We start from the raw sequence: 15,939 nt of genomic DNA, 5'->3' as shown, positions 1-15,939 counted from the left end.
AGCTATGACTGTCAACAGTGACGTGAGTGCCAAGTCGCGAGTGCGACGACTGTTTGTTTGATGACAGGAGATATTTCGACTTGCCCTCGTTCACTGCCAGACCCATTTGTGTTGCTTCCTCGTTGAGTCTGGAGAAAGCAGAACTAACGGCGCGGGTGTTGAGGCCGATGATATCAATATCCCCGCCACTTTGTTGTTCTTCAGGCGGGTAATTGCTATTCGAACTTCTTTCTGGTCGGGCAATGGAACGTCTGCTCCATCATCATCTATTGGGGAATCGGGTTCGCCTTCTTCTGGCGTTGTGCGTTCACTGCCATTCAGCAGGCTGGAGAAGTGTTCACTCCATAATTTAAATATGCTCTGGGCATCGGTGACTAGATCACCTTTGGGGGTTCTATAAGAATATGCTCCGGTCTTGAAACCTTCTGTAAGCCACCGCCGTATTTTTTCGTAGAATTTTCGAGCATTACCCCTGTCGGTCAGCTTATCAAGCTCTTCGTACTCTCGCATTTCGGCCTCTTTTTTTTTTTTGTCTGCAAATGCGTCTCGCTTCCCTCTTCAACTCTCGGTATCTATCCCATCCCACACGTGTTGTGCTCGATAAATGTATATTTTTAATTTAAAACTGTTTGTGAGTATCAGGAGTAGAATTTTTCGTTATGGTCAAGATAGCTTTTTGAGATCGAAACTTTACTTTCYTTTTTCGTTTTTCTGATATAAAACATTTAACACATTCCAACTGTAAAAGTTCCATAAAAGAATGAAACGCAAACTATTTAATTATTCATCAATACATATTTTGTCATCTTCAAAAATGTCAACTTTTTTTCCATTTTGTATAAGCACTTTATGGAATGGCCTTCAGCTATCGCAGCGAGTTCTGTTTTACCACCGGGTTCTATCCCGATGATTGTTGACTTGTTTGCATGTCAAACTCATAAATCTCTCTCATGGGCGGTTATAAATGCTCTCCATAAACGTGGGATCGGGATTCGTATTTACTATTTACGGTACTCTTTTTGGAAAAAAAGGGTATCTTTATCGGGACGAGTCGAGCAAGAAGAGGTCGAAGGTCGCCCAGAAAGAGTCACACGAAATTTGAAATACAAAATTTGAGACAAATTCTTTGAGGTCTACCGACCAAAGCAGCTGCTGTAAACAAATAGGTTGATAGATCGCGCTTATTTGGCATAATAGTTGAGAACAGTCCTAAAAACTTAGCAAAATACATGTTTTTGAAATACCACTTATTCGGGGAATTTAATTACAATTTCCCGGTGTTTTTTTGTCACAATTTATACAGATAAAGATATTATCAATTTATTTATGTACAAGCTTATTAAGAATGAATTTTAAGGTTATCCCACTATCTTCTATATAGACTTCTTTTTAAAGATCATATATCCCATATAGTTCTCTCTGCTTTTTTCTCTGATTTCATGTATAATGACAAAAAATAACTTTACTTTACATATAGGGCTAAATTCAAGAAAAGAATTATTAAACACTGAACATTCTATTCTAATTATATCAATTCGCCTTGTATAGCAAATAATGAAATATTTTCTGATGGCGTTATTCTGAGAATGTTATTATAATCTGATTGTGAATAATAAGTTTTATAAATTAAAATAATGGCTACACAATTAAATGGTTTTGAAGAAAAATCACTCAATTTGAGCTTTGTTGCGTGATTTGCGGTAATTTATTACAAAATAATCAGGAAAAGGAGTAATTCATAAGTGGCTTGAAGCTCTGATTAATATTGCTAACGGTAAGATTGCATCAAAATTTATGTTATAAATTATTTAATAATATTTATGCTATATACTATTTAACAATAATCAAATTTAATATGCGGAGGGTAGTTTTACTTTTTTTGCAAGGGTTGAGAACTACAATTACTTTAAATTAAGTGGGTTCCGCAGGAAGAGGATATTACATTGCAGGCAAAAGGTTTAAAATAGTAGCCGTAAAACGAAAGCTTCACTTTTTCTGAATATATGCCTATATACATATGTACACCCTATAAAAACATTTAGTGCAGAAACTTGTGCATGAAAGTAGCTAAGAATTTCGAAGAAGAGGGACGGATACAGCCAAATATGATAAAAAATCAGAGTGAGAATAAAAAGGATGGAATAAAAATGAGAGAGCACGACGTTACGGGAGAGAAAGAGCATATTTGTAAGAGAAAGACACGTTCTCTGTGAACTGATACTTCAAGTCTGAGAAATTCGAATATCTCAAGGTCCGAACACGAGCGTGAATCTACGCGGATTGGGGGAAATATTGTGTGCCTGTAGTTAGAGAAGACGTGATAAACTGTTTGTCGCATTTCGTAACAAATAAAGAATGAAAGTTCGCAGTTTGAATCGGTTTGAGGCAAAAGAACAAACGCAAGACGCGCGGTAAGAAGAGTGGCTAATGTCTTCTCATACGAGCACAACTATACGCCACGCATAGTAAATCTGTATGTATGTACTTCATTGCTATTGATTACTATGCGAGCACAGGAATTGAGCAGAGCGTTGCTACAAAGGCACTCGGTAATAGATTCAGGCCGCGGGCAAGAACATAAAAGCGTTAAAATTTTTTATTGCCAACAAAAATTACAACCACAACCACATAAATGGTTGGCTGGCTGGCTGCGTGTGGTGCGCCTTCTTGCGACCTGCTTTTAGGCCTCCAATGTACTTTATTGGGATACTATTTCTTATGCCTGAGACGAGCAACGCGACTCGCAACGCGCTAATGCTATCAATGTCGCTCAGGATTTTATGAGTAGACACCACGCTGCCTTTGTCCAAGCAAGGAGAGAGTAGGCAACTGCGATTTGGCAACATTATGTGGTAAATATATATTGCCAAATGTTGGTATATATTATAAGTGTGTCAGTATGTTGTATGGCTTGAAGCCCTTGCTTTGTTTTGTTGCTGGCAAAAGGGAAATTTTTCTTTAAAGGTCTTGGCACGTTTCAATGCTAACGTTAAGCATGGAGTGTGGTCCGTGACGTAATGCTCACGCAGCAAACGAGCAAATAACGCGACAAATTGGCGTATGCAAATTTCGTTTTCAATTTATTTTCAATTTTTTGCCTTTACTCGCTGTTTGGAGATATTTGTACTTATTGGATGGCGCTACGTGTCTGCATTTTTGGAATCTTAATCAAATATTGCTCATCTTGGTTACAGACAGCAATCACTCAACCACTCAGATTTCATGAAAGGACTGATACAAATTTTCAAAAAGAAGAAAAAAAAATCAAGTGAAAAGTGTGTAAAAATTCAGCCAAAGTATTTATAGAAAGGATGAAATGGTTAAAAAAGGAAGTGAAGTAATAAAGGATGCTACCTTTATATGGATTCACTGTATTTTTTCATTGAGTCAGAATAAATAATGCTTATAAATGAGGCCATACTGTGCAATTATACCGTTAAAAGGTTTAACGAGTTGTGCGTTTTTAGACAGTGCTGGAAATAGCTTCTTCGTAATTTCATACATTTTACAAGGAGCTTTCCAAAGTAAACAAGACTTTAAAAAAACAACAGAACAAATGGTTTTTCGGCAAAATCAATTTATTTTATTCAATTTCCTTCTGTTCCATTACAGCTTTTTGCATGGTTTAAAAGCATGTCAAGCGAGTGCTTTAGCTCGTTGGCCGGTATGTCCGTCAGTATGCCGATGCAAGCCTTTTGAATGGCCTCTACGTCTGCATAACGCTTTCCTTTCACGGGCAAGTGCATTTTTCCGAAAAGAAAGAAGTCGCACGGTGCCATATCAGGTGAATACGGGGAGTGGTTAATGGCGAAAATGTGATTTTTGGTCAAATAATCTTCCATAGATGAGAAGGATTCTTGGAAGGAATTTGAGCGGAACAATCCATGCACACACCTTTCGTAAGCCCAAATGTTCGGTCAAAATGCAATAAAGAGAGGTTTTGGAGATGTTTAATTCCCTTACCATGAATTTCAATGATGATTTCTGCAGATTTTTGATGAAATCACGCACAGTTTTGAAGGAATTTCCGGTGATCACGGATTTTGATTTGCTCACATGTTGATCGTCATTTATGTCCTCATGACCCCTTTGAAGACGTTGAAAGCACTCGTGCACTCTGCTACGGGATAGATAATCATCGCCATAAACTTGTTTCATCAATTCAAATGTTTCGGTAAAAGTTTTGTCAATTTTAAAACAAAACTTAATGCTGGCTCTTTGTTCGAAGCTTATTTTCGCACTGATAACACAAACAAACTCACACTTAAAACGTAATAACCTCACTTCCAATTCAAATATGAAATGTCATGCTAGTGTTTGCCGCTAGATTCAAAAAGTCCTGTTTACTTTGGAAAGCACTTGTATTCTTAAATTGTAAGTGCAGGTTTTGCTTCACAAATAACAATTTCAAATTTGCACAAATGATTTTAGTATTTATCAAAATATTTTCCATAATTATCTCTTTATGATTATATTAATAATACCAACGCTTGCGAGCTTGCGTCGATATAAAACACGAAGAACAATCTTGCAGTTCCAAAATTTTTTACCATGAATTTGTCGTGGATAATCGTTTGTCTAACAAATAGAGACAAAAACCTCATTCCGAAAGCGCATTCCGAAAGCGCAGCGGCGAACACATTTTCCACCCAAACATTCTATTTTTTCTTTTCCTTAAATTTGTAGATTTTTTTGTTTAATTTCTTGAAGTCTCTAATATGTATAGACATATTTGTACTTGGCTCGAATACTTTTTTAAGTGGTCGACCGAGTTACTACTTCTTTCAGTGGCGTTACTCAACCTAAATTCAGATTGAAATTCTGCCACAGAAATTGCCATCAAAATGTGGAGCGTTTGTAAAGCCATACGTTACCGATAACAGAGAAAATATGTACCACGCCACACAAATTCCACCTTTAAAGCCTACTAATGGAGTGATTTATGTAGAGTCTGAAAAGGGCAAAGTTATATTAAAATCGCATTGCACTCAAAAAATGATGGTAACATGTTAACTAGCTTTCTGCTATAATGCAAGTACCATTGCAGTAAATTCACCAATACAGCGTGTGATACAAAATTACTTTCAGGTATCTACGCTAGGCAGACTAAATTGCTTTTTCTTGAAAAAAAAGTGAATGCTGATTAATGTGGTATGGTTAGGCGAATACATGGGTTTACGGGTTTCCAAAAGTCGATTTTTTTAATGTGTGATTGGACTAGCTACCAACACCTCTAGAATATTGTGCTACATTTTCATGTTCAATCCGAGTAATACCTTCGCAGACACAGTTTTGAGAACTTGTGCGCTTTAGCCGTCTTTAAATCAATCTCCTTGAAATTTCACACCGATACAATTTTGAAGACTTGGACGAATGATGACAAAAGCCCAATTTTCAGTTTATATTCTTCGGCCAAGTTCTAAGTTAAGGTTTTAAGTGAAACACGTATTTTTTCACTTTGGATGAATTTCTTTGTTAATAATGTATGTTTGTAACATTAAAGAGTTCTAATAAAATATTAAATTTTTTATATGAGAAAAGTTATTGTAAAAAGGCTATTTTTTATCTGAGGAAACCCATGTAACCCATTAAGTTCACTTACTCCACTTACATATCCACACTAAATTAAAGCGGTGAAATCATTAAGATGGGGAAAAAACGCTGAGAACGATCACCATTTAAATGCCTAATTCTCAACCGATTGACAACTTTCAATGTTTTAATTTTAAATAAATTAGGTAGCCAGGGCGTAGGAATGTACAACCACGCGGTAGCATAAGATTGCGTGGAGGTTCTTTCGGTATTCTTTAATAAAGCAACCAACTAATAAATAACAAAACGTGGCAGGAAGGACAAGGGTCAACTCGTTCGCTTTTCCATTGCTCTACATACCATCTGTACCACAGAGGCAGAACTGTCCATTAACTTGCTAAAACTATTTTGATTACTATCACAGAGTGGAATCTCGTGTTGGCAAAATATTTATCTGTTACGCTCTTCAGCTTTTTGCTTTAGCGATAATGAATTTCAGTGAGTGCGCCTGTATGTAGGCAGCAATTTTGTAGTTTCCATTGATTTATGGTATACATGATCAGTTGAAAATCTGAAACAGTACATAGGATAACGTTAGGTTAGTCTCAGACCAGTTTGGTCCTTTGCGATACCAGATAGAGTTTACTTCAGTTTCAAAGTCCAAAAAGAGTAGTCATCGTTTAGGCTGCCTGCACTTGACGCGAATTTTAACAGACTCTACTGTCTCACTATCGTTACCTCCTCCGGTGAATGCTACCGTGGGGACAACAGTAGTCTTGCCAATGTGCTAGAAATGCACAGCAGATACTCCAATGTTACTCCGGCGGTGTGCTCTACAGATTTTTTGCAGTCTCTACTCTACTGAGGGTAACGTTAAAATACATATATTACTTCTTACCACTGTTTTTCTGCTAAGGTAAATTCAAATACCGAAAACTAAATTGAACGCCTGATTTAGTGAAGCTCCTATTATATAATCATATTCCTTATTAATCCAACCGTTGGAGAATATTTATTTAAAGGACATACAGTGTGTATTCGTGATGCAAATTAAAGTCTGAAATTCTTGTTTTTACTCACCTTTTATTTGTTTAACGGGTCTGTTGAGTATCAGCAGAATGACAGCGAAAGTCGCGTCTTTAATTTGTTGCTTTTTGTTTTATTTTTTGAATTATAGTCTCGATTTCCGTTTCTACGCCACGTTCTTTCACGACTCAGCTGATGATGTGCTATTCGTTGTTATTACTTTTGTCTCTCAAAAAACACGAGAGAGAAACTTTAGTTGTGTTTTTTTTTTTTGTATTGAGAGCACTTTTCTACTGCATTAAAGTTGCTGGTTGTATTTGTTGTATCATTATTATATTAATTATAACTTTCTACTTATGCGCTTCTTTTGTTTTATTTGTATTTCTGTGTGCTTTACGTTTAGCAAACAACGTTAAATCAATACGAAGCACTCGAACAATTTTGCACGCATCCGTGTCGCTTCGTAAAGCTGCAGAGAGCAGAGCGGCAAGCAGTGTCAAGCGTTATTACTGCTGCTGACGACGCGCTTTCGTTGGTTCGCTTGTTTGTTTGTTGTTCTTGGYTGAAGTTCGGTATTGTTTTTTTTTTTTTGCCGTGATGATGATGCCGTTAGCGCTGCGTAAACGATGGAGGAGCAGAGCGGGAAGTAGGCGAAGGCGTGGGAATAAAATATGTATTAGTATTAGTGTGGGTTTGATAAAAGAAGGATGCTATTCAATTGTGTGGAAATGAGCTTGTGCCACGGAAAAAGTTACGAATAATCGAAAACTATGTTAAAAGTTCAATGTTGTGTGCGTGTGTGTGTGTATGTGAGCGTGCTCAATCAGCTAATTGCGCGTGGCCTCGTATAGCTGTGTGTTGCTTGTGAGTGTTTGCTACTTGGTGGGTGTGTTGGTCGTTGTCTTAATGTCACAATGGACCGAAGACACAAAGAAAAGTCGTAATTTGATGGTCGACATTTAGACGCATCAACGTTTGTACTGGTTTGTGCATGTAAATGAGAGAGAAGATTGCATAAAAGTACAAAACAACAACTGCCATATACTACGGAGCTGACAGTTCTCTAAACGTACTAGTGTTAGTTATGCTCTCCTTCTCCCCATTGATAGCGCGCTTGTGTGTGTTTGGGGGGGTGTGTAAGTGTAACGTAAGCTTTTCGCTTAGCGACTTTGGGGCGACTTTCGGGATAGAGATTTTTTCTTACAATGACAGGCACTGCTGATGGACCGATTTGATGTGGCTGCTCGTATTTTTAGCAAGTTTCACGCTGTAATTCTTTTCTCGTCCTCCCTAATGGCTGTCCTGCAACTTCGCTGCGGAACAGTTATTCAATGAAAATTATTTAATTGTTTTGCTTTCTGCGTTTTGCTGTTCACGCGAGTAGAGCTATGTTGTTTTGTTGTTCGACAATTTAGCTTCACTCTGGCGCAGCGTTTTCGACTTAAGTTGGAAGGGCTTTGTAGTAGAAGCAAATACCGAAAAAAGCTGTGAGCTGCCTCCGATTACATAACAAATGATATGGAGAAATTTCACACTGCTCGCAAAGTGCGCAGAAATTTCTTGATATCAGCAAAGAAAAATGCTCAAAATAAAACTAGAAGAGGAAATTATAACTATAAATGTGTGCCATGCATATTTTCTTTGGTTCAATGTTGCCCCTACGGAAAATCAATAAATTCATATTTCGTTGACCGTTCGCTATTTTCGAGGTCCGCTGACCGAGTTTTCTCTGCTGAGTTTTGTTTTTGTAATTTTGCGCTAAGATTTTTGTTAACTTGAATTTGAGTTTGCCTTTGTTAATAGTTTTTAGTTTTAGCACTCTATCTTGACACTTGAACTATATCGACAACCACGTAAAATATATGCATATACACACACACATATGTATATATATATATATGCACGTATAGCAATCAATTGCTTTCTCCTCCGCACTCCCACACTTTTTTCACTATCGACACAACGATTATTTTTCCGTTCTCTAGCACCAATGAAAGTTGCCTGTAATGGCTCAGCCTTCAATAGCGTCGGCTTAGCTTCTCTATTAGCGGTATTTTCAAGTTTTCACTGACTTCAAATAGTTTTCACATTAAGGTTTCCATTTTAACATTAATTTGTTTAAAATCTAAGTAAGCTCCTCAATATAATTTTATATAAAATTTGGATTTTTCTTCTCTCTATATGTGTTCACCTTCAGCGCTGCATTTATTCCTCGTCAACGTTCACGGTCGATGCTCATTCGCGTTTTGAGGTACTACAGTATAGAAAATCCTATGGAAAGCGCACATCGGCCAGTATTTCCTCATAGGTTGGAGTGTGACAAACGATACGAAATCGATTTTTTATCCAAATGACACGAATGACAGGCAAGCACGCAAGCAGTCGGAAACACTGGTGGAGCTTTGGAAGCTCCGAAGACCGTTAGTGCAAAATAAATGCTGGTTATGCCGCGTAAAGCGCTTTTAGGCAGACATTGACGAGGTCTTGGCTTGCAAAAATAGTATTAAACATTCTTATAAAATGTAAAACAAATTTTGAAACTTTCATAAACTGTTAAAAAGGAATAATTTTCATATAGGGCTTATAGCGACACCAGAGTTGCTTTACTCAAAAGGTTTGCAAATATTTCGTATTGGCAAGCCATTCAATTTCGAATTCCCTTACAGCTCTCAATGCTCTTAAAATACTTTGCATCTCATTCATTCATTCCCCGAAAAAAGTAGGCTCTCATTTGACCCTTCACCTCAGCAGACATGCATAGCGTTGCCATATCAAATCTTATGTCAATTAATGCGGTTTTTTCCTTTTTATTTGTATTCGTTTTGTCTTCTCTGGTATATCTTTGTTATATATTTAATAAAGGTAATCTCTCAAGATGCTTTGGTGTAAGCATTGTACTCTAAGTATTTGTATAGTGAGGAACTCGAGATCTAATATTTTAACACTGAATCTTTAATTTTTCATGAAGATACTACTAATAATGGATTCGTTATTAACTGTGAATTATTGGTTACATTGATACGACTTAAAGACTAGTTTGTTAACTTAGCTCCTATACCTTAAATCTGGCTATTTACTTAACCTAACCTCAACTAGCGCCTATCATTTAAGTCCCAGTTAACTTTTTTAGACTATTGATTACGGAATATAATTAATTTTAAAGCAAATATTGGATTGTCAAAAAAGTCTTGCGGTATTTTCGCTAGTTGGCGCTGAGAGCGCGTAGCTCTAGTTTTATTCGCCGCATCGGTCCTGCTATACCTTTCTGGAATGCTCATTTCACGCGCTAACATGTGTTTGATTGATTGTCGTCATTTAAGTCGTTCGTGAGTTATAGCGTTGCAAACATGGAGCAAAATAAAGAGAAAATACGGCATATTTTACAGTACTACTACGATAAAGGCAAAAATGCATCTCAAGCCGCCAATAAAATTTGTGCAGTTTATGGACCCGATACAGTTTCCATTTCCACCGCACAACGATGGTTTCAACGTTTTCGTTCTGGTGTAGAGGTGGTCGAAGATGCGCCACGCTCCGGAAGGCCTGTTGTCGAAAATTGCGATAAAATCGCTGAATTGCTCGAAAGAGATCGGCATAGTAGCAGCCGTAGTATCGGTCAAGAGCTGGGCATGAGTCATCAAACCGTTATAAAATAAAAAAAAAAATAAATAAATAATACCGCAAGACTTTTTTGACAACCTATTAGCTAGAAATTTGGTTTCGGTCACACTTAGGCCTTGCTTTTCAATTCTTCAATATATGTCACAGGTTATATCTCTAATACTGTGACAAAGAGAGTCATCAAAGAGAGGGATGTAAGATAACTGAATGAGTTTAATCGAAATGTTAAAAAAAGTTGCGAGCTTTATAAGCCAATTTCTCGCAAAGCTTCACGTGTTTTACTCTCTGCTAAGAGCGAGGTTTCAAAAATAACCGTGAGAGGTTTTGTTGTAGACAAATTCACACAAATACCACCAATGCCTTATTATATGTACATATATACATATATACATTTATTTGGTAAGCGATACTGTGATAAGCGGGCTACTTTTCTCAATGACACAACGTGACTGACGCACGTCGGGGTGGAAATATGGTTGTAAGCAAGCTGATGACGCTTGATAAATGAGCTCCAGAGGGAATATGTCAGAGAAAGTGAGTAACAATAAGGAAGCTTTATATATTACTTTTACTAAGTTGTCTATTTAATTGAACAGGTTTGCTGAAAGCTTTTTAACCCACTTAACTTTATGCAACAATTTTTCAAGTTCTTAAAGGTTTTTTGAAGTTCCTTAACAAATTAAATAAAATTGGGCATTTAACAATTGCTAACCAGTACCGTCTTTGTTGTTCTGTTCTCAAATCAGTAAAATTTCGTCAATGTAGTAAAAAGCTAGCATATTTTCGATTATTATGTCGAAGTAAGATTTGTATTCTTATTAGCGGTACAAATCACTTGACGAACAAAATTTTATGCAACACAATTGGAGTGTGTTATAATAACGCCTATAAGTGAGTGAGCTTTATCACTGAGTTACGGGTTTACTAACATAAAAGCTTTCGACCAGGCCTGTAAAGCCTTGAAAGCTCTAACTGTGTTTACATTATGTTCGTGTTAGCAGTTCAACTTTGCCAATAGATGTCGTTGCTGGCAAATTTCAATGATTGTAACTTGAAAGGTCATATTAACGATTTCTTACTATGAGATATAAAATAATTGTTGTTAAATCCCATGGAAAGAGGAAAATATTGTTGTTTAGTATGAATATCGAAATTTAATATTAAAGTGGCTAGCATTAAGAAATATACATAAATTGAACTTTGATAAAAACTTTTTCTTCGCAAATGAATACTTCATTTCCAATGCCTTTCTTTTCAGTTGACAAAACTCTACTGAACTGTTTCGGATGTTTTTGGACGACGAAATCATCAGCACGATCGTTTCGAACTCGAACATCTACATTCACCAAAAAATACCATTTTTGTTATTACTCGACCACACATGACTACCATACACTTCCTTAGATCGGCTTAGCTCAGTATATTGGGCTGGCTATCGTGAGACAACCAATGACCGACACTCTTTCCAGACACTTAAATCGAGATTGTATCTGATAGACAATATTAGCATAGACAATTTAGACAAATTTGATAAAGTTCGATATCTGATGCATTTATTAAACAAGAATTGCAGGAAAGTTGGGATTTTTGCAGCTCATTTATTGATTGATGTCCGTATTTCGGGCGCCACAACTGCAAAATGTTCATAAGAGGGAAACTAATTCGCTATAAGTATATTTTTCTGCACTGTGAGATCATTTTATGATAGTAGCGAACAATATACTATCAAAAAAAAAAAAAAGTGTAAGACTAAACGTCCTTAGAAAACACCAACAAGATAGCTGCCTGCGGCTGGCAGGACAATTCCGAAGTGATACTCGCTTCAAACTTCATCGGAACTGAGGCAATGCAAAAGCTTCCATATATCCGCAAAATGAAAAAAATAATCAGCATTCCTCAACCTCGAATGATATTCGAAAACAAAAAAAAAAAAAAAAAAAGTTTTGCAGCACAATGATGTCTTAAACTTCCATATTTTCATACGGAAAAAAAGGTTGGTACCAACTGTTCACGCACGCAACTGCTTTATTGCTAAGAAGAGTAAATTCAAATTTTTCTGGCAAATTCGAAATGAGGTGAGCTCTCTTGACGTTCGTTGAAAAAAGATGAAGCAGAAGATGTGTAATCGGATTCAGATGATGAAATAGAAGATATACCACGAAAACTTCTACTTCTACTTCTGGAAACGAGAACATTTCATATGCGAAAACCCCTCTTAAATAAGGATAGCCTTTTTCAAAAAGTTTTTATTTTTTTTAAATCCTATTTTTAAAAGGTCAAAGCGTGTCAGAAAAATATTATAGAATAAATAACTGAAATAAGAGGAAAGGGTAGAATGTGTCTAGGTAGGTATGTCGAAACCGACCTCACTCTGCTATGTGGGTGGTTCAGAGGACACCCTGTGCTCATAAAGAAGTCAATCAATATAAAAAATTTTATATGTGCAACTTCGGAGATATTGTCAAGAATCCTCCAACTATCGGTTGTGATCCTTTTCCTAAACAAAGCGTTGCATTTATAGATATTCTAGTCTCTTCTTCTTTTACCTGTTGACAGCTTCCACAAAAGTCATTCCATGGTGTTCCCCATAGTATTTCTACAAGAGTTGTTATATCTTCCCCTTTGAATTTTAATAGCCAGCATGGACGGTTCATATACCATTCAAGACATTGTCTGTTTGTGGGGCATGTTAGGGATTGACTTCACCCAGACTTGGCAGTGTCTATAACATATTTTTAGATTGAATATCTGAATTAAAAGTAGACGGAGGCATATATATTCCCTTCTTTCGGAGTCTAATTGTATGGTGGTGGCACCGGCTAGTTCATCTGCTTTCCAATTATCAGGAATATCAAAATGTCTTTTGCTATTTTCATTCAGATATTAAGTGGTTGCCTGAGTCTCCTCGGGGCTTTTTTCAATATTTTTATTGTTGCAAGCATGCACTATTAACAAAGAAATTCTGAAATTTTTAGAAAAACATTTTTTAAACTCGGCTATTACGACGCCATTTCCGGTGACCTCTCGAAAAAAAAGATGCGCCCGCGTTGGCAAGATAATGCCGTATAGGATCATCTAAAGTAAAAATACGTGTTTTAGTTAAAACCCTAACTTAGAACTTTGCCGAAGGAAAAAAAAACTTGTTTCAATTAACTGTAATTGAAAAAAAAATCCTTTATCTCAGTCTTTAAGAATTATTTCTCAAAGCCATGTGTAAAATTTCATGAAGATTGATTGAGTAGTTCTCGAGAAATCTTGTCAACCGACTTCAAAAACACGTTTCCAGAAAAACGCTTTTAAAGACGCCGCGCTTAGCCAAGCTAGCCTCGAGCGCACAACTTCTCAAGGCTGTATACCCGAAACTATTACTTGGATCAACTTGGAAATTTAAGAAAATATTTTGGAGGTGTTGTGGAATTATATATGACAATAAAAAATTCGAGTTACCCGTAAATCCAAGTTACCCCTTAACTTTTCTTTCGCTATCTTTGATGATATGCTAAGAGACTTTGGAGATTTCAAAGCCGCTTGGATATCTGTATATGTTAATGGTTACATTTATGATGTGGGTTCACTGTTTCTAATGATAACAAGGTTTTTTTATTTGCCGTGATCTCCACTTGGACCACTGTAGTGGTCTGGTGGCCAGAAAGCGATTTTGTTGTCTCATTTTGCAGACAGCAACTGCGACTAAATTATTTACTTGCATCCATCCGTATAAACACTTACCCCTGTGTTCCTATCCACCTCATCTCTATCTCCATTTGCATTGGGGGTTTGGAAAACCCATGGAATTGAGTAGAAAAAAAGAACGTACTAAATACCTTAGAATGTCCCTTAAGTTGACTTAGTAAATTCAATGAGCTGCACGAGACCCTCCTTTTACATGTATAAAGTGCTGCAACTGATATCTTTACCATAACTTGCAAGTTTTGTTTCCATAAAAGCTTCCTGTCTAAAATTAAGAAGAATTGATTGAACATGAAGATACTCATGAAGCTGGGTGTGATGAAATCGTTGAACAATCACATAATGCCTCAATTCCTGCCAGTGCTGTTGGCGATTATTAGGCGAAAGAGAATATTATTAAGAGTGTGAATTTGACAATATGACAGAGCAGAAAGACGAAACGGAAATGTTTCACTGTAAGAATATGCAAGCCAAGCATCTATAGCATTCGCGGCATTTTGATATTTATAATGCAGCAATGTCAGTGGTTCGATTAAAAATGTTGTTAGGTTTGTTCGTTTTGATAGCGCTAATACTCCCTCTGTATGTGTGTTCTTCAGTAAATCAGTACCAATTGACGAAATATGGATTATGAGGAATCACAACTTTCAAAAATGCGGCAATAGCAGAAGATGAACAGCGATTTGCTTGCCGAGGACGAACCAGGTTTATGCCATATTGTATTCTGTTCAAGCTGGCAAAGTACGGAATAAAGATCTGGTATGCTTGGGGTTCTTTTAAAAACTATCCTTTCAAAGGACAGATTTACACATCAACATGACCAAATGATGTGATTAAAATTAATCAAAGTGAAAGAGTGGTACTGGATTAGTTAGAGAATCTTCGGAATTTCGGTCAAACAGTGTGTTGCGATCATTTTTCGAATTAGAAAAATCTCTGACTCAAAAGAAAAGGTTAGTTATCGTAGGCACAGTGCGCGCAAATTGAAACTGAGTTATTCGAATCTTTCCGCTGGACAGAAAGGCAAGGTCATAAAAAAATGTCGACCCCTATATCAGAAACATTTTACGCAAGCTACAGAATCTTCAAACAAATACAACCTGACAGCTATCTTAGAATATAGAGAAAATACTTTCAGGGTTGACGCGATGGATAAAAAGCTATCTGGAAACGCGCAAACAAACCGACGATCATTAGCCACTTTACGCTCTTGCAACCTTTTGCTATAGAGTTTGTTCACCTAACGATTGTATGTATTACCTGCTTCCACTCAATTCATAACTCCTAAACCACTACAGCCTAGCCTTTGCCAGGCACGAATACTATAAGAACCTATGCGACAATGCGAAAATGGATGAAATCCGAAGATAGCCACTCTAACTCCCCATATAACGGTACTGTTCAAAASTACTAACTAACTACTGCTAACTAAATGCACCAGAGACATACAATTTTAGCACCGAGATGGTTTGAGAGGGTTTATGAAAGCCGGTGTGAAAATTGGACAATGAGCGTGGCACCGTCCACTTTTTGTTGAAATCACATACTACATAATTTGGGACCTGCTCGACCGATTTCGACTAAGTAAGTACGTGGCATTATTCTCATCCTACTTTCCAAATAACACAAATTTAAGTTCCACTTTCAATTGATATAAAGCGATACAACTTTGCACTAATAAGTCCTTTAAAGTATTATACCTTATGGACAAAAGTTGCTAAATTCCCTAAATTAAATAAGCTTTCGAACTTCCGGGGGACTTTATATTGCGTATATCGGCCAATATGTGAGCTATCTCATTGAAAATGTCCAAAATATATAAAATTGAACGAAAAATTAATCTAACCCCCATATAATTGATAATAGGATTTACTAACATCTGGCAGACGGCTTCATCTACTCCATGTGATTGGCGATTGTATTGAGGTATTTTAATGAAACACAAGCAGCATATTTTAGTATGTGGCATGATAAGAGTTAATAGAAAAAGTCGGGTCGACACTATCCCAACTCCTATATATGTAAGTACCAAATGATGTTCGTTTTTCTAACAAACCTCATCTCGAATAT

The 15,939-nt window shown here is 36.7% G+C and overlaps 1 protein-coding gene across 9 annotated transcripts in view; it reads right to left on the bottom strand.

The window, feature by feature from the left end:
• LOC108969366 (synaptotagmin 1) overlaps positions 1-8,807 on the bottom strand; it is a 68,432-nt gene extending 59,625 nt beyond the window's left edge. For 6 of the 9 annotated variants that reach the window (XM_018934018.1, XM_018934024.1, XM_018934026.1 and 3 more), the window contains exons 1-3: positions 8,750-8,796; positions 7,763-8,013; positions 6,613-7,173 (exon numbers count right to left, since the gene is read on the bottom strand). The gene's annotated coding sequence lies outside the window, so the exon portion shown is untranslated. Of the gene's footprint in view, positions 1-6,612; positions 7,174-7,762; positions 8,014-8,749 lie in introns of all 9 variants that reach the window. The other 3 variants (XM_018934019.1, XM_018934021.1, XM_018934022.1) reach the window with 3 other exon arrangements.
• Positions 8,808-15,939: the final 7,132 nt, after the last annotated feature.

This window comes from Bactrocera latifrons, unplaced genomic scaffold, assembly GCF_001853355.1.
Source record: "Bactrocera latifrons isolate USDA-ARS-PBARC rearing strain unplaced genomic scaffold, ASM185335v1 scaffold_25, whole genome shotgun sequence".
NCBI lineage: Eukaryota > Metazoa > Arthropoda > Insecta > Diptera > Tephritidae > Bactrocera > Bactrocera latifrons.
This window is presented reverse-complemented; position numbering and strand designations above follow the sequence as displayed.